The 26548-nt window shown below is 42.7% G+C and overlaps 1 protein-coding gene across 1 annotated transcript in view; it reads left to right on the top strand.

Annotated features, from left to right (window-relative positions):
* The first annotated feature begins 2195 nt into the window (after positions 1 to 2195).
* LOC116966924 (ankyrin repeat and fibronectin type-III domain-containing protein 1-like) overlaps positions 2196 to 26548 on the top strand; it is an 86288-nt gene continuing 61935 nt past the window's right edge. The window contains exons 1-2 of the mRNA XM_033013304.1: positions 2196 to 2310; positions 23539 to 23589. The gene's annotated coding sequence lies outside the window, so the exon portion shown is untranslated. The remainder of the gene's footprint in view (positions 2311 to 23538; positions 23590 to 26548) is intronic.

Genomic DNA, 26548 nt, shown 5'->3' on the forward strand with positions numbered 1-26548 from the left:
CCACATTAAGGGGACTCACAGTTGAGTAGACATGTGTTCAGTGTTATTCAGAGCTCAGAGAGACGTGACCCTTTGGCTTCATCCATCCTGCAGAGAATGAGTGAGGCACACCACTTCCTGGTTTTATAGTCCCTCCCCCTCCCTCCAGCAGGGGCAGCCGAGAGAATGATGAATTTTTAAAAAACATTAATATCCTCCGGTCCAGGAAGGAGGAGGGGGGCTCTGAGCGAGGTGGCCAAAAATGACGGCCGTAGGTGGCGGCGTTCTCTCGGAAATCGCAGCACAGTGGGCCAAAAGCGGTCAAGATCAGACTTTTAGTAATATAGATATGCAGGGTATGGAGGGATATGGATTATGTGTAGATAGATAAGAGATGATCTTGACATTGTATTCAGTGCAGAGATTGTGGGCCAAGGGCTTGTTCTTGTGCTGTACTATTCTATGTTTTATAATATAATTTAACAGGTTAGATTTTTTCCATTGGCACCTTTTCTTCATGGTGTCATGCTTATCTGTCATCTTAATAACATTCTTATGTTTAAGTCCACTGAATTTAATCACAAAGGAACATATGAATGTTCTCCACATAATTACACACCCCTGATATCCAAAGGAAGACTATCCAGTGGTCATTGCTTCCTCTTTGAGATATCAACATATATTCACCATGTCCCCTCCCTTACCTATTAGCAATATCTAAAAGTTCAGGGTAAGTAATAATAATAATAATACATTTTATTTTTGGGCGCCTTTCAGACATCTCAAGGACACCTTACAAAGATTAACAGGAATAAAAAACATATAATCAGAATAAAATAAATAATAAAGACATCACAGAAACACAAATTAAAAACAGAATTCAGTCCAAAAACAAAAAATCAAAAACACAATGTGAAGAGAGAGCAGCGGCAGCTAAAGCGCGCCAGCGTCCACTCTCTCTTCACGGCGCCCATCTTGGACAAAGACTAACAGGATTACGTACAGACAAAAAAAGTACATGACAAGCTTGAAAATATGAAGACATTGCAGAAGATACATCCACACAACATAAATACCTGTGCAGGTGCTACAATTCCCCTAATCATATGTTAATCATATTATCATTTGGTAATCATACTTGGAAAAGTAAGACCTATTTAGGTTATTTCCTAGTTAAGCCTTTGCCTATTCCCATGCAGTCTATGACACTTGAAGTGTTCATCCAAGTATTTTTTAAATGAGACGAGGATTTACACCATCAATGCCCCTTAAGGAACTGTGCAACTGAGTTTCAGACCCTCATCACTACTCCTTTGGTAAACAAAGTTTTCAGTTTTGTTTTAATTTTTCTGAGAATTCTGCGTCTCCTGTTTTTGATTCACTTCTCTGCAAAAGGAAATAATTTGTTACTGTTCACCCTATATGGGCCTCTGCTAATTTTACTACCCTTGTTTAAATCTCTCAGCTGCTTTTTCCCCAAAGAAAGCAACAACTGCTAAGTCATACTTCCCTTGTAACTTAAATTCTCCAGCCCAAACAACAGCTTCGTGAATCTCTGCGTAATTTCACATCGTTCCTGTTATGCGGTGACCAAACTGCACCCATTTGGTTATGACAATAAGGCAAGGAATAAGAAATTTCAATTGGAAAATTCAATTCCTGGTCCGTGTGTCTGGTTAACGAGTTTGAGCTAGTCACCTTCGACATTCTTAGTATCTCCTGCGTCATATTGCCATTCATCACAAATGGAAAGTATTGAGATGTTGAGCAAGAACAGGACTGATGGTCCTCGATACTCATTATTTTGATTCATACATGACAGATTATAAGACCATAGCCAGTTTCCATGGAGGCACATTCTAGTCTGTGATTGATACCAGGAATAGATGATAAAATAGTCCTTATGTCATGTTTGGTCACATTACTATTTTACTGTTATGTAAATATAATTTTAGTTACAATTTTCCACCGGATACTCGTATTATCACCAAAGGAAACGTCTAGTTTAATACATTTAGCAGCAAGGTTATGATGTTGTGTGGTTACAGGCATTGTGAAGGGTAAGTGTTTACTGGAAACCCACCTTGCTTTCAAACATGCCAGTTCTCTGATTTTGTCAGCTTTTTTAATTTGGCCTCCCACGTAATTCTACAGTTTTTGCGATAAGCTTGCAGACTTCCTGCCTCAACCCCCTCTGTTTTACTGAAAGCAGGAAACTGTACTTTAGTCTGACGTTGCTGCCTCAGTTCAGGACTCTGCTGCTCACCTGTCAGGATCAGGATCCACATTTCAAACTGCTGTGCTGGAAGTAACTCCGAATGGCAGAATCTGGTAGGTTTTTGTTGTTCTGTTACTGCCTTTTCTCCTATTTTTATTTTCTCTTGAAGTTAATGCTTGCTTTCACATCATGGCTGGTAGCTGTTTAAGCAGAATTACATAAACGCAATATTAAATTCAAAATGTGAAGCCTTCATTATGATACTGTAATGATTCAGAGGCTCTGATCTGTTAATTCAGTAAGCTGTGAATATGCAAAGGACTAACACGAGTGGTTTATATGTTTATTTTATTTATAAATCGGAAACATATTCATTGTTTAATCATTATTACTACGTCAGAGTATTGTGATCAGTGGAATATTTATACATTTTGTTTACATGTACTTATCTGATAAACCATGCGTGCGTGTGTAAATATTTGCTGTACAGATCATACCATAGGAAGTGTAAGACAAAATTATATAGAGTCGCAAACTCCTCAGAATAATCAGCAAACCTCAGACAGTATTGTTTGGATATGCTATTAAAATCTCTGCTGGAGGACAGAAATGATTGTTGAAGGTAGGTTTTGTACGTTGTAGGGCAGTAATGAGAAGAGCACATTTTCCTATTAATTTCTGATAATAAGATTACAGTCACACGGTTTCACGATATTATTGAAGGAGGCTATTTAGCCTGTTGTAACTGTTCTAGCTCTGAGTTATTCAGCTCACCCCACTCCCTTTCACTTTCCTCTTCATTACACTTGTATTACCTTTTAGGCTTCGTTTCCACTTAAAAGTTAGAGTTGATTGTACTCCATCCACCTTTCAGATAATTCCAGTTCACTGCTATTAAAGAAATTTCCTTATTTTCCATCTATTATTTTTACAGATTATTTACAGTCTTTATCATCTGGTTATGGGCACTTATTCCTCTGAGAACAACACTATAAATACCAGAATCTTTTATAAATTTGGACATCTCTATTATTTTTTTTATTAGAAGAATTGCCCTAGTTCTAGCTTGGTAGGTAGGCTTACATTTTAGGTATTGCTCTTTATGTTTCAATAACTATAAGGAAAATCAAGCAGTGACATTAAAAGGAAACATAGTTCTTCCTTTTCTTAAGAGACCCTCAGGGTCAAAGATGACCTACTTCCATTCTGGTTTTGTGGGCTCTGAGGGAGTTGATGAGACAACATGAAGATCACGGATTCTTCCACAGATGAGAGAGGTTCTGGCCAGGTGGATAGTTTGTGACGGAATCATAGTGATGTCTCCAATTCTTCATCTCTTTGAATAACATTAACATTAGCTTGACACTGTTGCAGGTTGCTCACCACCTAAGCTTCTTATGCCCCTGTCCCACTTGGGAAACCTGAACGGAAACCTCTGGAGACTTTGCGCCCCACCCAAGGTTTCCGTGCGGTTCCCGGAGGTTCCCGGAGGTTTTTGTCAGTCCCCCTACCTGCTTCCACTACCTGCAACCCTCCGGCAACCACCTGCAACCTCCGGGAACCGCACGGAAACCTTGGGTGGGGCGCAAAGTCTCCAGAGGTTTCCGTTCAGGTTTCCTAAGTGAGACAGGGGCATTACTCACCTGTCAGGGTAGGGGTTGTTTGAAAAACAAAGGTTGTTTCAAAAACTCTCTCCTGGATTGGTTTTGTCATTACAGTCTCAGGAGGTGTTAAACCCTGCTAGAAAGTTTCCTTGTTTGTACTAATAATTAATTGCATCAGTTATTTAATATACATAAGTCTAATAAAATCTAGCAGCAGCCCCCACACTCACCCAGTGTGCCAATACAAAGTCAGTTATACCTGTAAGGCTGATGGAGGATTCTCCTTCCATGCAATATAGGAATAATGTGGCCCTTCGGCCCAATTCATTCATGCCAACCCAGATGCTTTCCTGAACTAGTCCCAATTCCATGCATTTTTCCCAAATCCTGTAAAACCTTTTCCTATCCAAGTACCTGCCCAAATATATTTTAAACATTGTAATTGCACCCACCTCTACCACTTTCTCGGGCAACCCATTCCATTTATTCACCTGGGTGTGAAAAATTTGCCACTCAGCTACCCTTTAAACCTTTTCCCTCTCACCTTAAAACTGTGCCCTCTTGTATTAGACTCACCTACTCTTGGGAAAAAGACTGTGACCATCCACCTTATCTGTGCCCTCACGATTTTACAAACCTCTACAAGATCACCCCTCAGCCTCCTTCACTCTGGGGAAAGTCCTAGTGTATAATACAGCCGATATTACAGCTAGTTAGACCCAAAATGCTGGAGTAACTCAGCGGGATAGGCTGACGTTTCGGGTCGAGACCCTTCTTCAGACTTATTACAGCTAGGTCTTCCAAGAAAGCAACATTTTTCAGATAGTTTGTTCTTTTACGCTATTACTGGGATACCATCCATCTATCAGGACCCACAACTGAAGAGTGGAATGGATTTCCAGGGCTACATGAACACCTCGGTTCAGTTCTTATTTCTTCAGTGTAAACATGAAGTTGTTGATCAAAAAACATGGATTTAAATCTGCTGCCAAATTTAGCTCTTCTCATTTTAAGCTGGAATATGTATACAGGAATTAGCTTCCTATTGTGAAGGGATTTTTTTTGCAACAGGCATGACTCAACCAGCAAAAACAAATATCAAATCTGTGCCTACAAATCCTGGTGAAAAATTACAAAAACTCATAAATTGTCTCCAATCTGATGGGTTAGGAAGAATTCCTGGGAAATGATATATCGGCTGCAGTGCAATCTTACAAAGAAGGCACCTAATTAGAGAAAAAAAAAGAATAATTATTAACCCACAGTATTATCACGTTCTTTTGGTACTATTTATACTCCTAATGTGAGCTGGCTTTCTCTCCTCCTCTTCCTCCTCCACTTCAGTGGTGATGCCTGCCCTAATGTCATGCTTGCCTGCATGCTGTCTGTCTTTCTGCCTCTGCTCCCGTGCACATTCAATCGTCATGTCGATACATTTATGTGAAATAGCACCCTAGAATGTAAACGTATTATGCTGATCATATTATACCTTCCGCCCACAATATTTAATATGAAAAAGAATATGTGATTCTGTTCCATTCTGTTTGTAGTTTGTTTGTCTTTTTGCACAAAGTCCGCGAGCATTGCCACTTTTCATTTCACTGCACATCTCGTATGTGTATGTGACGAATAAACTTGACTTGACTTGACTTGACTAGTCTGCCATGCCCCACCTGAAAGAGCAGGAGAGGTAGATTCAATAATGTGCAAACGGGGAAGTGAAGGAATAAAATGTAAGACTACAGGGGACGTTCAGGAGAGTGGAACTAATTAGTGGCCCTTTCAGAAAGCCAGCCAAAGAAAGAAAGCACAACATATGGCCATTTTCAATAGTATATTTCGGGAAATATAAGTATTCTCGGTCTGTGGTGAGCACTAGTGTGTGTGTGGTGTGAAGAGTTACCCAAACTTGAATGCCATTGCAAATGTCAAGAGCTTTATTTTGCACGTAGTTTCAGTCAGTTGTGCGCTCAATCATGCAGCAGTTATTTATGCTGAAGGTGAATCATGATGAGCTAACCAATCTCACTATTCGACATTTACTATAAATAAAGCACCATGGCTTTATAAAATCCCTATATGTACCCATAACATTATCTTCATACCATTTTTCAAAGGATGGGTTCAAAGTTTCCAAAGGTCTTTTCTTGTCACGTGTACTAATTAAGGGACAGTGATAAGCGAATTACCATACAGCCATACGGAAAAATAAAAGCAACAAGATACACAACTACATAAAAGTTAACATAAACATCCACCACAGTGGATTCCCCACATTTCTCACTGTGATGGACGCAAAAAAGTCCGATCTTCTTCCTCTTTATTCTCCCGCTGTCGGGGCGATCAAAGCTCCCGCAGCCGGCGGTCGAAGCTCCCGCAGCCGGAGGTCGAAGCTCCCGCGTCGTGGCGATCGAAAATCCCGCGTCCGGGCAGTCGAAACTCCCGTGGCTTGAAGTTCCTGAAATCGATCTCCATGACAAGAGACCGCGGGGTCAACACGAGATCTCCATGCCTGGGTCAACACGAGATGGAGAGACCAGTGGAAGTCAGCGGAACCATCTAGGCTACACCATTACATTGATGACCCCATGGACGTCCCTGGCCAGGACTTGCCCCGAAAGCAGTGGACAACCCTCAACCGCTTGAGGACAGGTGTCGGATGCTATGGAGTAGCGATGAAGAGGTTGGGCCTCGTGGACAGCGCCTCCTGCGAGTGTGGGGACCCAACACAGTAGTGGAGCACATCGTCACCAGTTGCCCCAAACACCGGCCACTGAATGGCGAACGAGGTCTGATCGGCCTGGACAATGACATGTTGGCCTGGCTCGCCTCAACGGAGCTGCAGGTCTAAAAGACATATGACAGAAGAAGAACCTTAATCACTTGTGCAAGTTAAATACCGTTGCAGCACTGTATTCAAGGTAATGGGCTCCACAACTAGTATTGACCTCCAGTGCAATGTCCTATCACCATCACCTGACTATGAATCTGCAGGATTTCCTGTTTGCGCAAGTCCCCTGTATGTAATATACACAGAGGACCAATGTCAGGTTTTGCTGTGTAACAACACTATGCCTGTTCCAGCAGGTTTCCAGGGCCCATCCAGTGGAAGCTCTTTCTCCACCTCAGTTAGGCATTTAGAGCTATGTCTGAATACCAGATACTAGTTCTGCCATTGCTTCCTGCAAGCTTCGAAAGCTATGGAATAACTTCACCTGCAGTGCGGGCATCAAACGCACTTTATGAAATACAGAACATTTTAAATCAGTTTTGATCTGAGCTGAGGAAATTAATGGCTGAATTCATGATGAATGAGAGCACAAATTTTATGTATATGTACCTTATATCCTCGAGTCAGACATGCAACAATTAATTATACATCGCAATTCCTGCATGTTTCCTCTTGTTATGCCATTCCTCCCTCGCAATCGTCTCCACAGTTAGTGAGAAACAGAATCAATATTGATGATTCTGGTCAATTCTTTCCTCCCCACCCCCTCCCCGGGCACTGTCCCCTGCAACCGCAAGAGATGCTACACTTGTCGCTTTACCTCCCCCCTCGACTCCATTCAAGGAACCAAGCAGTCGTTCCAGGTGAGACAGAGGTTCAGCTGCACCTAACCTCTAACCTCATCTATTGCATCCGCTGCTCCAGATGTCAGCTGATCTACATCGGTGAGACCAAGCGGAGGCGTGGCGATCGTTTCGCCGAACACCTCCGCTTGGTCCGCTTTAACCAACCTGGTCTCCCGGTGGCTCAGCACTTCAACTCCCCCTCCCATTCCGAATCCGACCTTTCTGTCCTGAGCCTCCTCCATGGCCAGAGTGAGCACCACCGAAAATTGGAGGAACAGCACCTCATATTCCGCTTGGGCAGTTTATACCCCAGCGGCTTGAACATTGACTTCTCTAATTTCCGGTAGCCCTTGCTGTCTCCTCCCCTTCTCAGCTCTCCCTCAGCCCTCTGGCTCCTCCTCTTCCTTTCTTCTTCCCAGCCCCCACCCCCCCCCCCCCCCCCCCCCCCACCTGACATCAGTCTGAAGAAGGGTTTCGGCCCGAAACGTTGCCTATTTCCTTCGCTCCATAGATGCTGCCGCACCCGCTGAGTTTCTCCAGGACTTTTGTCTACCTTCGATTTTCCAGCATCTGCAGTTCCTTCTTAAACACATCAATATTGGTATACCAGAATGGGGGGGAGGGGGGAAGGGGGGGACTTAGTCGAATGTAAGGGTTGTAGAATGGGGCTACTAGCACAGGCACCCTCGTCTAAAATTATAATTCATCCTAGTCCTGTTTGTGAATGTCCCCTGTATGTAATGTGCACAGGTTGCACTGTGTAACAACACTGTGGAGGTTCTAGCATAGCATATACTGTATTGATTTGTTGCTAATATTGGCAGCTGCCAACATTTAGGCTCACAGGTGTGATCTCAGCAGTCTGCTCTTTTAAGAGGACATACCACAATACAGTAATACTCTTCCATTACAGGGAGGGGGGGGGGGGGGGGTTGTTACTCAGTGAATGAATGCTGTGTTTCTGTGAGGGGATGAGAAAAAGCCCTGGACAAGCTGGTTAAAAAGCAGTATCAGTATCTGTGCAGGGGGGCCATGGAGACCATCCAGGCTCCAGTCAGACTCTTTTAGTTCTGAAGAAGGGTTTCGGCCCGAAACGTTGCCTATTTCCTTCGCTCCATAGGTGCTGCTGCACCCGCTGAGTTTCTCCAGCATTTTTGTGTACCTAGGCTCTTTTACCAGGTTGCCAGGAACATGTCTGTAAAGAATAATGCTATTTTAGTTTAATTTAGAGATACAACGTGGAAATAGGCCCTTCAGCCCACTGAGTCGGCGACAACCAGTGATCACCCCAAACACTAGAACTATCCTACACTCTTGGGGTACAGAAGCCAATTAACGTACAAACCCGCACGTCTTTGAAGTGTGTGGCAAAACCGAAGTACCCTGAGAAATCCCACGCGGTCACAGGGATAATGTACAAACAGTGTGACATACTAAAACTGTTTTAAAAGGTCTGTGGCAAACGTCTTATAACGCTGTCACCAGTTCCCTTGTGCAATTACACCCTTTTTCAGTTCCAGCATGCAATGTTGTTCTGGTACTTTATACAATTTTGCAGTTGCTGGCACTTAGCCCAGAAGATAAAATCTTGAGAGCTAGCCCTTAAAGGAAACATGCACGGCTCAAACTGTAATCCTCAAACCACTGGAAAATGTTATTGGGGGGGAGAAAGGTCCAGATAGTTACCCCCTAGAAGTAAGTTTGTTTGCAGAAGAGTATTTGAAGATGCGATGAAGGCACGATTCTTAACTTCAGTCGTATGTGCTGTCAACAGCAGCACAAAAAAACTGCATGGTTTCAATGTTGTCTCTTTAATTAGCATGCCTTTGGAGAACAGCGTCAGTATGAGCAGATTGCTTTGTGACCATTCGGGATGAAAATAACTCTGGAATTACTGAGTTTATGATAACGCCAGAGTATTTTTCATCCTGATTGCATGCCATTGATGACAATTGCATAAGTATTACGGTGGAATCATTCTTCTAGAGTCTTGAAATTCCTGCAAAAAGACAGCGATAGATTTCTTATTGTGAGGCCCAGAAATGGTTGCAGTTTTGCTCAACTCTAGGTTATGCCTAGGTTATCCAGTATTTTTAGATTCAAGATTCAAGATTGTCATGTGTCCCTGATAGGACAATGACATTCTTGCTTTGCTTCAGCACAATGGAACATAGTAGGCATTGACTACAGAACAGATCAGTGTGTCCATATACCATTATATAAATATATACACACATATGAACCTGTCCAGTTGCATTTGCTTAGCAACAACCTGCTTACAGTTCAGTTTGGGTTCCACCAAAGTCGCACAGCTCCTGACTTTCTGGCGGTGCACAAAAATGCTGGAGAAACTCAGCGGGTGCAGCAGCATCTATGGAGCGAAGGAAATAGGCAACGTTTCGGGCCTGAAACCCTTCTTCAGCCTGACTTTCTGGCGTTGGTCCAAACATTGGCAAGCGAGCTGAACTCCAAAGGTGCAGGAAGAGTAACTGCACTTGACATCAAGGCAGAAGTTTATCAAATTTGGCATCAAGGATTCTTGTCCAAACAGGAGTCAGTGGCAACTAGGTGGTAAGTCTTCCGCCAAATGGATTCACACCTAGCACAGGGAAGATGGTTGGAGGTCAGTCATCTCAGCCACAGGACATTACTGCAGGAGTTGCCCAAGGAAGTATCCTAGGCTAAACCATTTTCAGCTGCTTTATCAATGATTACCCTTCAGCCACAAAGTCAGAAGTGGGGATGTTTATTGATGATTGCACAACGTTCAGCACCATTCACGACTCTCCAGATAATGTGACAGTCCACATCTAGGCTGATAGGTGGCAAGTAATGCCCCTGTCCCACTTAGGAAACCTGAATGGAAACTTCTGGAGACTTTGCGACCCACGCAAGGTTTCCATGCAGTTCCCGGAGGTTTTTGTCAGTCTCCCTACCTGCTTCCACTACCTGCAACCTCCGGCAACCACCTGCAACCTCCGGGAACCGCACGGAAACCTTGGGTGGGACGCAAAGTCTCCAGAGGTTTCCGTTCAGGTTTCCTAAGTGGGACAGGGGCATAAAACCCAACAAGAGATATTCCAGTTATCGCCCCAATGTCCAAGCCTCTGAATTCATATCCCACTCGATAAATATAACATGAGCGTCACCAGATTCTCTATAAGGTTTACTTGTAAAAGGCACTTAAATTATAAAGCAGAATTACTCTTGTATATTCTGCAATCTTTTGTTACTTGTTGTCCTTGTGCTCATTGAGCTGTAGAAGCTCGTTGGCTCTCTAAGAAAGAAACCTTTGACTGACCTGGATACTTGTATTCCTGTAATGTATCACAGTCTTAGAATAAAGGGGAGGTCATTTAAGATTGAGGTGAGAAAAAACTTTTTCACCCAGAGAGTTGTGAATTTGTGGAATTCCCTGCCACAGAGGGCAGTGGAGGCCAAGTCACTGGATGGATTTAAGAGAGAGTTAGATAGAGCTCTAGGGGCTAGTGGAGCCAAGGGATATGGGGAGAAGGCAGACACGGGTTATTGATAGGGAACGATCAGCCATGATCACATTGAATGGCGGTGCTGGCTCGAAGGGCCGAATGGCCTCCTCCTGCACCTATTTTCTATGTAAGCACTTTCAGGGAGGCATTGCAGTTGCAGTGCTTTAAGGAGCATGCTGCATCTTCTGGGGCATGCTTCAGTGAAGTTCATGATGCTGTTCCCTCCCCCCCCCCCCCCCCCCCCCCACCCCACACACACACACACACACGTACTTTATCAACAAAGAAAATCTTATAATGTAAAATAAAAGTAAAAGACAAAGCAGCGGATACTGATGACTCAGACGGATTTTGGGCAGTGGGCAGGTGCTATAGACCTGCACGGGAAGGTAGACGCTCCCGCCCCCACGAGTCTAGTGCAGATGGGGCTCGTCAGCCTGGGAAGGCAGTCCATCCAGGAAAGGGAAAACTCTGATTTAAAACCTGCACTGCCTTGTGGCCATATCCAGTCATGGAAAAGGCTCCAGGAGAAAATCCGGAAAATCCGGAGTCGGAGCCTCTAAGGCAGTTCGTCGTTGTCTACAACCTCGTTCTGGCAGCTCGCTGGTGCCAAACTGTAACGGCCCTGCTGTTCCTTTGGATCGATCAACCACGTGGAGAGGGGGGACGTGCTGCATGGGCAACAGCCTGTCCTCCATATGACATCACCCAGGCTTGCATCCGACCAGGATGCATCACCCATGGTCAGTCATGACCAAGAGGGGCCTGCTAGACGGATTTGAAAAATGAGGATGAGAATTTTAACATCAAAGCATTGCTGAACTGTGAGCATCTGCAGCTCAATTAACACAAAGGGCAACAAGTGACAAAAGAGTGCAGCATACACAAGAGTCGGTCTACTGTACAATGCAAGTGTTTCTTACAAGTAAACCTTGTGCATTGATGCTGTTGCAGCCTCACTGAAAGTGATCTCTGAAGGCTTGCTGGCTTCACGAGTGAGTTTCCAGTAGCTGCTTCGGTTACGTGCATCCCAGGGCTGGAGGTCGAAGGCTGAAATTTGAGAGGTGTTTGACGTGATGGCTAGCACTGAAATTGCAAGGTCACATCTACATAGCCCAGCCTCGTGTGCGAGCAACAGGAACCTGCGGTTTCATGTGGTCAGCACTATGTTAGTGCACATTATTTACCATACTGAATATAATGAAACTAATTATTGTCAAATTCCTGCAGCTGAATCTCGTGTCTGTGGGAGTAATGACCATTTTTCTACATCCCTGCTGTTTGGTCGAAATATTTTTTTCAACATGTGAAAATCGCTGTGTTTATTCAGAGTACTTCTGGGCTCATGAACAACAGCAACTTTAGCATTAAAAATAGTTCCTCCACCCCCCCCCCCCCTCCTTTTTCCCTAACTCTTTGCATAATGGGTCTTTCTTTTTGATCACTCTTTCACACTATCACGACTTTCTCTCACTTTCTTTACTTTCTTTATTTCTCTTTCTTTTTAAAGCTTAAAAAATGAAGCGGTACAATAAATGTAATAAGATATATTTGGCTTGTACAATTGTAATGTACTGTACTAATAAATAAAATTATTAAAAAAATAAAAAATAAAGTTTTTTCCTTTAAATTTTTATCTGAGATAAGAAAAAGTCTGTTTGATTGACAGCCAGGAATCTTTCAACTGAAAAATAAAGGATTATTTACCTTGTTAATGGATAGTCAAAGGATGCTCATGTGAATGGACATGTTCTGTGACCAACAATGGGAATGTGGGGCAGAGGTCATGCGATGACATCCCCAGGAGTTCATCCAACTGGAGTTACTAGCCGTATATTATTGAAATATCGTGGGAGAAGGCACACACCAACCCTGTCCTCGGCCAATGTTTACACAGATGCTTCCTCCAGCAGCAATCGTACGTCAAGAATCAGATGCAGGAAACTCAGCTGATTTCCAACTTCCCTTGTAATAGGAAGCATCAGGGACAAGGAGAAGACATCATCATCATTAAAACTTGTTCACCCATTACAACATTGAAATACATGTTAGCAACAACCACGAATGTCTTGGTTTTCACACTTTGCCCGATACAACATTCATTCTCAAAATACAATTCCAGCTCTGTTAAAAGTGACGTTCTGCGGTTTAGTTTAAGATGCGTTCTGGTATTAAAACTTTTGATACTCAGATTTATGCAACTGATATGTTACGGCATGTCATTTCTTGGCAATGGAATTCTTGAAGCAGATTGATTGAGAAGTTGCCAGATAGATTGGCTGTGTATACCAGAACCCCCAGGGTTAGAGTAAGTGAATATGCAAGATGCTTCACACATATGGTCTGAAATTAGAAAGTAAAGCTTTCACAGGAAGCATCAAAAGTTCCCTCACCTGGTACTTACCAAAAGCATTATTAGGAAAAAAGGAAAACAGTAGATATTAAAAGAATTATTGCATTTTACATAATGCCTTTCACGCCTTTCTTCTAGACTGTGTAATAGCCACTGGAGTACTTTTTGAAGTGTAATCACAGTTGTACTGTAGGAAACACAGCACTCATTTGCACACAGCAAGTTCGCACAAATCTGATAATGACCATTTTTTCTGCTTTTGTGATATTGATTGAGTGATAAATATTGGCACGATACCAGAGGTAGTTCCCCTGCTCTTTGTAAAACCACTGAGCGATCCACTGGAGTGATGATCAAGACCTTCATTTAAATTATCTTCTGAAAGATAGCACCTCTGACACTCTGGTAGCACTTCTGACACCTTTATCTTCACTGCTTGAGAGCATCAAATTAATTTTGTAAAGTGGGATGGAGGCTCACAACTCGTTAATCCAGTGGTGAGAGCGGGACTCTATGAGCCATAAAAGACATACTTGAAACATTAACACCAAGTAGATGCTGATTTTAGAATGTAGAACATACAGAACTAGGGGTCACAGTTTAAGGATAAGGGGGAAATCTTTTAGGACCGAGATGAGGAAAACTTTTTTCACACAGAGAGTGGTGAATCTCTGGAATTCTCTCCCGCAGAACGTAGTTGAGGCCAGTTCATTGGCTATATTTAATAGGGAGTTAGATGTGGCCCTTGTGGCTAAAGGGATCAGGGAGTATGGAGAGAAGGCAGGTACAGGATACTGAGTTGGATGATCAGCCATGATCATATTGAATGGTGGTGCAGGCTCGAAGGGCTGAATGGCCTACTCCTGCACCTATTGTCTATGTTTCTATACTGTGCCCTTTGGCCCACAATGTCTGTGCCGAACATGATGCTAATGCCAACTATAAACTGCCTGCATATAATCCATATCCCTATTGTCTGAATATCCACGTGCCTATTCAAAAGTCTATTAAACGCTACTATTGTATCTGCATCCACCACCACCAACAACTGGCACCATGTTCCAGGCACTCACCACGCTCAATGTCAAAAAAACTTGCCCCGCACATCTTTTTCAAACTTTGTTCCTTTTACCTTAAAGCTATGCCCTCTAGTACTTAATGTTCCCATTGTGTGAAAAGGGTTCTGATAGTAGACCCTATCTATGCCCTTCATAATTTATATACTTATATAAGGTCTCCCCTTAACTTCTGAAGTTCCAGAGGTTTGGGTTTTATTTGGAAAGGATAATAATGTTATAGAATAATGTTAGCTTCTCTCCTCCAAATATTCCCGTGAATTTTAGAACTCACTTCCTTGTTTTCAAATCCATATCTGCCCTTGCCCCTCCAGCGATTGTTCACAATATCTTAACTCTGTTCCCTTCAACATAATCATTCTTTCTCACAATTTCTCTCCGATGCCTTAGTTTCAAATTCTGGAATTCGACCCCCCAACGGTTTTGCGTCTCTACCCATCCCAATGAGCTTCCAAAAAGCGATTTATATTAATTTTAAAGGTCGCTTATCCATGTTCTCCAGAGATGCTGCCTGACCCGCTGAGTTACTCCAGCTCTTTGTGTTCTTTTATATTCATTCTAATGTCTTCTTTTGAAGCATTCCTTTTTATCACATTCTTATGAATCATGTCAAGATATTCCACCACATCAACAGTGATATATAAATATAAGATGAGTTTAGAAATCTAGCTTAGAATTTTGAATGGAATCCCACACCTTCAGTAGAGAAACATGCTGTGTAGGTTTAATCCCAAAGATATGAGAAAAGGGTGCATTACGTTGCAACAGGTTTCTATGTATGTATTTTTATTTCTATTTATTTTTTACTGCACACTGAATGGACACTGGTTGAGCAACGTTTTTTTGTTTCCTCTGGGTATGTGAGTACTCAGGAAAATGACACTAAAGATATACTATACTATACTATATACTATACTACCATGCACCCTAATGACCAGTTCTCACGGTGCGACCTGAAGCAAGATGTCACCCGAGTGAAGTGGTCGTGGTCCAGCACGAGTTCCGCACGATAAAGAGTTCCCACGGTAAAGAGTTCCCACGGTACTCAGCATTTCTGTTATTTGTGCGAGTGACTTGTTCGTCTCCCGATCTTTCCCATTAATCTTGAATGAACATCGTGGACTGTAGTGTTGTTAATCACGTGGCACAAATGATGTTACTTTTTTCACACACTATATTGTTTTTTTTCACCCGAGCTCTTTAATGATCTGTTTTTTTTTAGACAAATGTTGTTTGGTGTGGTGCACCTTCTCTCAATATGTGCAAGAAGTCGTCTTTTTATTTTGTCAAATAGGAATAAAGACTGTCTCACATTGACCGTGATAATTGTCTTATTTTATTATCTACTGAGAGGTGAAACTTTCAGTCTGAAGAAGGCTCTCGACCCGAAACGCTACCCGTTCCTTCTCTCCAGAGATGCTGCCTGTCCCGCTGAGTTGCTCCAAGCAACTGGTGTCTATCTTCAAAGGACTGACCACCGGGCTGGATGTCGGGGCTGGTGTGTTGCGTTTCACAGACCGAACTGTCCAATTAATAGTAACAGATGGGCACTCCCTCTCAACCACATTCTCTTGCCTTCTCCCCATAATCTCCTGACAGCCGCACTAATCAGGAATGTATCTATCTCTGCCCCTATTCTTCACCCTTTTGACAGTAGTTTTGTTTTATTGGAGACGCGGGAGACAGCGGATGCTGGAATACTGAGCGAAACACGAAGTGCTGGAGGAACTCGGTACATTTATGTTTAAGAAGGAACTGCAGATGCTGGAAAATCGAAGGTACACAATAATGCTGGAGAAACTCAGCGGGTGCAGCAGCATCTATGGATCGAAGGAAATAGGCAACGTTTCGGGCCGAAACGTTGCCTATTTCCTTCGTTCCATAGATTCTGCTGCACCCGCTGAGTTTCTCCAGCATTTGTGTGTGGGGGTGGGAGTTGGGGGGAGGGGGGGGGGAGAGAGATAAGGCAGCCTGAAGAAAGGGTCGCATGTCCATTTCCCTCCGTAGATGCTGTCTGGCCCGCGGAGTTCCTCCAGTCTCAGAAACTGCTTTAGACAAAAAGAGACACAAACTGCTGGAGTAAAATAGCTCAGCAAGTGAGGTACCTGAACACTCAAAAATGAAAAAGAATGAAAATGTGATTATTTCACCTCCCTTCAACTATTTTATGTTTCAGCATGAGAGGGATTATAACATTAGAGACATTCATCTTGTAGTGATGTGTTAATGAAGAATTGCAGACATCAATCAGATAGTAAAAAATATATTTATTTAACAATGAGGTAAAACAAGCACTGACAATCAAACTGCTCAGTTACTCACCGTTCGCAGGAGTTCCCACGGTACCCGCAAGAGTTATTACGGATATCGCACGGGCCACTGCGTTCATACAATGTTGCAACGCTCACCAAAAAGTGCTCAAGGCACTCTTGGGGAAATTCAAAAATGTTTGAATTTTCTCCCGACCTTACCAAGTCACACGACTACCTGCCGTTAGCGCCACGGAGGTCCTCGGTGGTCCACGAATGCCGTACTGCTATCGCAGAAGGTTCCCACGATGTTAAATCTTGTTAAGTCTTGCTTCAGGTCGCACAGTGAGAAAGCCCTTTAAGTGTTTTCCTATACTGGATTATATTTATAATATAGAACTGATCTGGAAACAACTCACAAATACATACTCGTTACAGCCATGGCAGATCTACGCTATTAATGCAATAAGAATGGGTTGCAGTACCTCACCTCAGAGATGCTAACTTTTATAAGATTAACTGTAGACTCTTACTTTTTATTACCGGAAGAAAATCTCCCAAAATAAGTTTGACAACATTTCAGGACTGCCCTGAAGTTCAGTACCTCCTTGAGAAAGAAACTGGTAATCAAATGAAGGTAGACAAAAATGCTGGAGAAACTCAGCGGGTGCAGCAGCAACTATGGAGCGAAGGAAATAGGCAACGTTTCGGGCCAAAACCCTTCTTCAGACTGATGGGGGGTGAGGGTGGAGGGGGGGGCGGGGAGAAGAAAGGAAAAAGGAGGAGGAGGTGCCCGAGGGCTGAGGGAGAGATAGGAAGGGGAGGAGACAGCAAGGGTTAACAAAATTGGGAGAATTCAATGTTCATGCCCCCAGGATGCAGACTCCCCAAGCGGAATATGAGGTGCTGTTCCTCCTATTTCCAGTGTTGCTCGCTCTGGCCATGGAGGAGACCCAGGACAGAGAGGTCGGTTACGGAATGGTAGGGGGAGTTGAAGTGCTGAGTCACCGGGTGGTCAGGTTGGTTATTGCGGACCGAGCGGAGGTGTTCGGCAAAACGATTGCCATTGGTCTCACCGAGATGAAGCAAATTAAGATGTTTATTAAGTAAAAGAAAACCTTACAATGTCAGGCTGCATTCTTCCACACAAAACACCGTTGTCACAAAGAATGTATTTGGATGCAAGGTGCAATTCTTAAAGTGATACCAATCAATGTTACTAAGGCTGCATACTCTCCAGTTTCCAAGATTCAGCAGAAAGCCACCTAGGTGAAAGATCACTATCTGTAATTTAAAAAAAATGCTCATTCTTCATTTTGTTTGAAATTCTGTGTTTATTAATTGTGAAAATATCGATGATGACATTAAATTGGATTAGGAAAGTTTTCAGGATGGGCACGTTGGCACCAGGCATGTTGGTGCCAATACCAGGACAGTTGAAGGCAGGAAGTTGTCCAGGGCGACAGGCAGCTGAATCCTATCCTGTAAATGCCAGGCAATGTCCACATAATGAGTCAATTCATTTGTCTACACCCCTGCTGTTTGTAGCAAATGTATTGCTCCATCATCTACCTGATATTTCTATCAGCCAGATTATGCCCCAGAGGTGTTACTAGCAACTGTGGGATAATTCTCACAAAGTTGGCATATGATGTACCTCCTGTGACTTGTTCCTTGAGTCTCCGATTATCTGGAAGTTAAGGATTAATCAAACCACGCCTCTTGTTCAGACGGAAACTCAACAAGGGCTCATGTAGAATTATACAACATTATACATGGAAATAAGCTGAAACAGATCCAACTTGCTTTTATAATGCCTTCCACCATCCCTCATCTAAACCTTCAACATCATTTGGTATTATCTCCTTTGTGTTACCCTGGCATCCATGATATGTACAGTGTTATTTGTGTTACACTCTCCATGGTAGTGCGTACATATTCTAACCACACTTTGGGTAAATGGATTTCTGCAGGATTTATTGGTAGCAATGTTACATTGCCTGCCTCTGGTTTTGCTCTGCCCTGCAACAATTGCGATATAATGTTGTCCTCCCTCATCACCTGCACTAAACATAGAAGTGTCTGTACATAGTGGTCCTTTCCCAAAATGAATGCTATAGCATTGACTACTCTATCTAAATCTTTCACATCTCTAAAGACCTCTAAAAAGGCCATTTCATGAGTGAAATGTTGACAATTCCATTTCCTGCAGAGAAATACTCAACCTGCTGAGTTCTTCCAACTGTTTTTTTTTTGCTAAAGAGACAAAGGGGGTTTGACAGACACATGAGAGGAAATGGCACAGGGTCAATAAGGAGAGGAGGATTGGGACTGCATTGCTGAGAGTCTGTACGGATCCAATAGGCCAAATAAACTCCTCTGCTTCATTGTAATAAAGTCAAGTCAAGTCAAGTCACTTTTATTTCTATAGCACATTTAAAAAACAACTCTCGTTGACCAAAGTGCTTTACATTGGTGGAGGTACTAACGTTATACAACATTGGTTCATGGATTAAGTACATACAACACTACATACATATAGCCCTCCCTCAGAGGACGTCAAGAAAGGCTTGAGAGGAAAGATGAGTTTTAAGTCTCGACTTAAAGGAGTCAATGGAGGGGGCAGTTCTGATGGGAAGGGGGATGCTGTTCCACAGTCTAGGAGCTGCAACCGCAAAGGCGCAGTCGCCCCTGAGCTTATGCCTAGACCGCGGGATGTTCAGTAACCCCAAGTCGGCCGATCTGAGGGACCTGGAGGTGGTGTGGTGGGTAAGCAGACTTTTGGTGTAGGTGGGGGCAAGCCCGTTAAGGGCTTTGTAAACATAAAGAAGGACAGTACAGACGGGAGGAATGGGACTTCTCCGTGTGATCTTGAGTCTAATATAAGTACTGGTTACATTAAACAACACTTTGAAATCTCACTGCAGATTCAGCTTTCTATTGAGATAAACAGCAGAAGTTTCTGACTGCAGGAGGCTAGAAGTCAAAGAGCATACAAGGTGTACAAAGCCTCGTGTTTTTCTGAGGATAACTTTCCATGCCTGCCTCTTGTCTCACATTCTGCTGCATTATGGAGGATTGTGAGCCAGACCCAGAATGGGCTTTGTGCAGGAGATAAGCACGCTATTGTCATTGGCAACTGCTGGGATCTCTTAATGTTATGATTAAAGATAATGCTGAACATGTCAATTTATTTTAATGATAAGATATCAAGAATAAGTTGTCACAAGAACTTAGATGGGGACCCTGTGGTAACCTGCCTGTTATCTGAGGTGCACTGTCCAACATTTATGTTCCATGCGGGCCAGTTTGCAACCTTCTTCATCTTTCCCTGTTAGTAGATCATTCCATTCCTTCCTTGCTAAAGAACGTTGATGGAACCCTCTGTAATAAATTCATATTTTTCTCCATCATTTCATGTGACGATAAGTTCCACACTCACATCAAGTTTTTTGTGAATTCTATGCTGGATTTGTTAGTGACTATCTTGCATTTACCCTGGTCCTTGTTTCCAGTGGGTCTAAAAATATTGGTTGCCAGGAGACAAAGGGGGCCCACCCACAACTACAATGCTATCATTTAACAGGGGCCCACTTGCCATCACTTGCTATCACTTCATCAGCGGCCCACTTGCCATCGGGCAAGCTGACACCCTGGCCAGTCTGCCACTGCTTGTTTCCTCCATTACTGGAAAATCTACTTTCACTTTCTCAAATCCTTTCCTTATTTTAGAAATCTCTGTTTGTTAACCCCTTAGCCTTCTCTTTTCTGGAGAATAGGGCCAGCCAATCCTGATGATTCTCCACTACAGTCACCATCTTATAGTTCCTGATATCCTTGTAAATCTCTGGGACTTACATCAAGCTCAAAACCATGGACAATATTTCACAAAATGCTGGAGTAACTCAGCAAGTCAGGCAGCATCTCAGTAGAAAAGGAATAGGTGACGTTCCGTGTCGAGACCCTTCTTCAGACTGTGAGTCAGGGGAAAGGGAAACTAGAGATATGAAATGGTATAATGTGTGAAGATTCAGGTATTTCTCACTTTGTCCCAAGCAACATATGCCTTCTTCTTCTTCTTGCGTGAGGCGTGCACTGCCCAAAGTTGTAGGACAACTTGTTCTATTTGATCTTATTTGATTGTGCACGCCGGGTTGATTGCATTCGTCGAAACAGGGCGGACCACGTGAAGGTTGCAATCTTCCACCCCAACATATGCCTATTAGTTGGCTTAGCTCAAGTGAAGTTAGGATATACGAGCAGGATACGACAGAGACATTGAAGGTGTAATGATTCTACCTTGAGTACACAACAGTCCACATTTTGTTGTCATTGGTAGATTACAATACTCCAACATGCCCTGATCACCTCGATCCTGAAGAGGGAAGTCATACATTCCAACCCACCCAACTCCCAACTTTGCCTCACTCTGTGAGGATCTCTCAGAGTCAAGAGAATGAGAGGTAAAGTAGGTTAAACGACACAATAGATGGAATAATGCTAAAAAGTAACAACAGATATATATTTAAAATTATTATAGTCATTACATTGGAAAGTTAAAAATTGATTGAACATAAGCTGTCAGTTTTCTGGATTGCCACAGTTTGGTAGACTGAATCAACTTCACTTGAGCTAAGCCAACTAATAGGCATATCTTCACTCTCTGTCCCTGAAAACTTCAAACAAAGCCAGAAATCTTGGGGTCATTATGGAGTCAGATTTAAATTTCGACAGTCACATCAAATCAGTAACAAAATCGGCCTACTATCACCTCAAAAACATAGCAAGATTAAGAGGACTCATGTCAGCTCAAGACTTAGAAAAACTTGTACATGCCTTTATTAATAGTAGGCTAGATTATTGTAACGGTCTCCTTGCAGGTCTTCCAAAAAAAAAAACTGTCAGGCAGCTACAGCTTGTTCAGAACGCTGTTGCTAGAGTTCTAACAAAGACCAAAAAATTTGAACACATTACACCAATTCTTAAATCCTTACATTGGCTCCCTGTATGTCAGAGAATTGATTTTAAAATCCTGCTGCTCACCTATAAATCACTACATGGTTTAGGGCCAAAGTATATCACTGACATGCTTCCACTATATAAGCCTTCTAGACCGCTAAGATCTTCTGAAACCAATCTGCTAGTGATTCCCAGAGTAAATACAAAACATGGGAAAGCAGGATTTAGTTACTATGCAACAAATAGCTGGAATAAACTTCCTGAAGATTTAAGATTTGCCTCAACTTTGACCACTTTTAAAAGAAGACTGAAAACTTTTATGTTTACTTTAGCTTTCAGCTAAATCTTAACTACATTGCACTTTTAACTTTTGCACTTTTTATAATGCATTTTTAATTTTGATTTTCTTTTCTTTTAGTTCTATTTTATTTCATTTTATTATTTCATTTATTGTATGACATGTCTTTATGTGAAGCACTTTGAGTCTGCCTCGTGTATGAAATGTGCTATATAAATAAAGTTGCCTTGCCTTGCCTTGAATTGGTAATGCATGAGAATGTGAGATTTCTATTAATAAGAATAAACTACAGGCGCGTTTGCGGATGAATGTTTTAATGAGGCACCTGTTAGAGCGGAACTGCCTTATTTCTGGACACCCCCACATATAGAAACGACTTTTCTACATCTATCACAGTTCTTTCAGTATTCTTTTCTCAAATGTTTGCCAGCAAAGGACTGGATTTCAACAAACATCCAGTGCTCACCTAACAGATGAAAACATATAAGATTGTTAAGGGCTTGGACACGCTAGAGGCAGGAAACATGTTCCCGATGTTGGGGGAGTCCAGAACCAGGGGCCACAGTTTAAGAATAAGGAGTAAGCCATTTAGAACGGTGACGAGGAAACACTTTTTCTCACAGAGAGCGGTGAGTCTGTGGAATTCTCTGCCTCAGAGGGGGGGTAGAGGCAGGCACTCGATGCTTTCAAGAGAGAGCTAGATTGGGCTCTTAAAAATAGCGGAGTCAGGGGATATGGGGAGAAGGCAGGAACGGGGTACTGATTGGGGATGATCAACCATGATCATATTGAATGGCGGTGCTGGCTCGAAGGGCCGAATGGCCTACTCCTGCACCTATTGTCTACTTGTCTATTCATCCTATTGCCTTCCTGGTCCCTGCAAAAAGCTGCAAATGGAAACCTGTTTGACCCCCATCTGCAAGTTTCAGAAATGTCTAAGAGAGAGACTGTGTCACACTGGGGTTTTCCATCTGAAGCCAACAGCCGGCAGCATATAACAATAAACTAATGTGAATCTGGCCAAAAAAGTAGCAAACGGAATTCAATGCAGAGAAGTGTGAAGTGATGTGCCTGGAGAGTGGCAACAAGTCACATTGAGCACAATAAATGGGAGCATATTGAGTGTTGTGAAATTACAAAGCATCATTGACACATATGCCAACAGATCCTTAAAAGTAACCGAGCAGATCAATAAGGTGATTAAAGTGACATGTGGGATGCTTTCATTCATAGAACAGGACAGCACAGGAACAGGTCCCTTGGCTCACAATGTATGTGCCAAACAATGATACAATTATACAATTTATCTGTTGTCATTTGAAGGTTCAAACGAAATTTGGTTTCTACAGTCATACAAACAAGAAAAAGAACCAAGACACAACACAATTTCCACAAACATCCATCACAGCGAATCTCCTCCTCACTGTGATGGAAGGCAGTCTTGTCTCTCCCCTGCTCTCATGGCGCTATTCAACACCATGTGACCTAACAACACCAAGTGACTACTGTGTTCTCCATAGAGAATCGTGGTTAGCTGCAGTATGTGTGTATGGGCATTCTGGACTATCACATCTGTACATGTGGAGTAGAAGAATTGGCAGGAGGTCAGATGCGGGTGCACCTCGTCCCTCGCAGTGTCCTTAGATTTATCATTGAGCCTTGTGTTGTTGTGTAACTTATTGAGCCAAGGGGATATGCTTTGTTGTATGCCATTACTACATGCTTTGTGTCACTACAGGCTCTCTCATCTAAACACAGTCACCAATCTTCATTAAAAAGATAAAAGAGGGTAAGTTTATTTTAATTTTAATGAATGTTAATGTTTTCAATTAATTAACACCAGATGAATGTTATTAGAATAAATTTGTTTTGATTAATAGAAACATAGAAACATAGAAAATAGGTGCAGGAGTAGGCCATTCGGCCCTTCGAGCCTGCACCGCCATTCAATATGATCATGGCTGATCATCCAACTCAGTATCCTGTACCTGCCTTCTCTCCATACCCCCTGATCCCTTTAGCCACAAGGGCCACATCTAACTCCCTCTTAAATATAGCAAGAGAGGGTTAGATGTGGCCCTTGTGGCTAAAGGGATCAGGGGGTATGGAGAGAAAATTATTATTTTCTACCTTTTTCACATTTATTTCAACTGTTTCCAAATGTCTCTGATCACGAGGCACCTTTGCAATTTGTGGCAGATGTGATGATGGATGAATGGTCAAAAATGATGTGTGGACAGGACTTTATTTCCCATCTGCCCAGTTGCAGCCTGTCCCTCCTCTCAACGACTGAGGGAATGATGACTGAGGAGTTAACATAGCCGCAAGAGGTTCATAGAACCACTGGATCTAATTCATTGATAGATTACATTGCATTGCCTTATATGCCTTCATCTCCAGTATCAGGACCTTGGCACAATTACAAACTTTGGGGCAACCTCAGTTGCCCTCCTGGGCACATGTGAGACTGTTCACTCCTATCATCACAAGTCATTTCCATGCGAACAATCATGTTAACCAATATCCAGGAATACAATCCATATGCAGCAATAATATTCTCTTAGTGAACTGATTGGTAGCTAGGTAGACAAAAGTGCTGGAGAAACTCAGCGGGTGCAGCAGCATCTATGGAGCGAAGGAAATAGGCAACGTTGCCTATTTCCTTCGCTCCATAGATGCTGCCGCACCCGCTGAGTTTCTCCAGCACTTTTGTCCACCTTCGATTTTCCAGCGTCTGCAGTTCAGAATAGAATAGAATAGTTTCTTTATTGTCATTGTAACATGAACCATGTACAACAAAATTGTAAAATGTCAGCCAGTCAGTGCACCATTCAAACATTTCTAAAAGCTAACGATACATACAAGGTAAAATATTTAAAAAAAGATAAACAACTAAAATAAATATCATGAAAATAGCACGCATAAACACCCAGTTCCTTCTTAAACAACATGATTGGTAGCTAGAGTTTAGATACAGATCAACATGAACCTATCAAACAGCATAACAGCTTCAAGGGATCAGATGACTCCCCCCTACATTCTTAGCTTCATGTTTAGTTTATTTTAGTTTAGAAAAACAGCGCGGAAACAGGTCCTTCGGCCTTCTGTATCCGCACCGACTACTATCCTTCACACACTAGGGACAATTTACACCTACACCAAGCCAATTAACCTACATACCTGTACGTCTTTGGAGTGCAGGAGGAAACTGAAGATCTCGGAGAAAACCCACGCAGCTCACGGGGAGAACGTACAAACTCCGTACAGACAGCACCTGTAGTCAGGATCGAACCCGGGTGTCCGGCGCTGTAAGGCAGCAACTCTACCGCTGCGCCACCGTGCCACCCTGTGTCTTTCAGTTGCATCATTTAACTTTTTCTTCGTAATCCTAATGCTGAACTCATGTAAGCTTGATCAGTTTTATTGAGCCCTCCACATAACACTGAATTGACTGGAAATATGAGCCCATGTTCTTTCTGTTCCGTGTGTGCAGGACATAATTGACGTTTGCTGGGGTGAAATTTGAGCTATGACCTATGGGTCACTAGTTATGAAACAACAGCGACTACTTTACATGTGATCTATTATCTGTAAGCACGCTGGATGTCCTGACAACATGAAGGGCACTAAACAAAGCCGTTTGTTCTTTGCATACGTACAATATGCCTGTGTTTGTTGTGATTTGCCAAAGGGAGTGCACCTGTATCAATACTCATAGAGCCCAGTGCCATCCAGGACAAAGTATATGGCTAATGATCTGGTGTACATAATCAACACCCAATCTATCTCTCTGAACATTCACTTCCTCCACCCTGGGCAATCATGATTGCAGATGCACTCTTCTATAAAACATTACTGCCATTGCTCATCAGATTCCATACTTACAGAAACATATAAAATTATAAAAGGACTGGACAAGCTAGAGGCAGGAAAAATGTTCCCAACGTTGGGCGAGTCCAGAACCAGGGGCCACACAGTCTTAGAATAAAGGGGAGGTCATTTAAGACTGAGGTGAGAAAAAACTTTTTCACCCAGAGAGTTGTGAATTTGTGGAATTCCCTGCCACAGAGGGCAGTGGAGGCAAAAATCACTGGATGGATTTAAGAGAGAGTTAGATAGAGCTCTAGGGGCTAGTGGAGTCAAGGGATATGGGGAGAAGGCAGGCACGAGTTATTGATAGGGGATGATCAGCCATGATCACAATGAATGGCGGTGCTGGCTCGAAGGGCCGAATGGCCTCCTCCTGCACCTATTGTCTATGTTTCTATAATTGTTTCTGAGCTGGGGGAAGGTACACTACTCAGGTGGACAGCTGCTGATCTCCTGCAGCGCCTGTACCTCAAGCAGCTGTAGCGACGCTGAATAAGGCATGAGGCACGCCAAGTCTGAGCACTTGGTATGAGACATTGTGCATGAAGGTTTTTCCATCCTCCCCCACCATTCTATAGGCATTTACATACATTAAAAATAGAAAATGCAGCAACTACTCAGCAGGTCAGGCACCATCTGTGACAAGAGAAAGGGAGATCATGTTTGACGACATTGATTTTCATTAGAACTGGGAAAGGTTAGAACTGTAACAGGGTTTAACAAAATGCAGCACGAGAAAAGGCAAAGATTAAATGACTATTGAAAATGGTGTCATATAAAGGTGAGGACAAAAATGGGTGATGAGTTTCCAGGGAAAGTAATTGTTTTAGAACTAATGGGTGTGAATGGTTATGAATTAGGCACATTCCCTTTCTTTT

This window comes from Amblyraja radiata, chromosome 38, assembly GCF_010909765.2.
Source record: "Amblyraja radiata isolate CabotCenter1 chromosome 38, sAmbRad1.1.pri, whole genome shotgun sequence".
NCBI classification, from domain to species: domain Eukaryota; kingdom Metazoa; phylum Chordata; class Chondrichthyes; order Rajiformes; family Rajidae; genus Amblyraja; species Amblyraja radiata.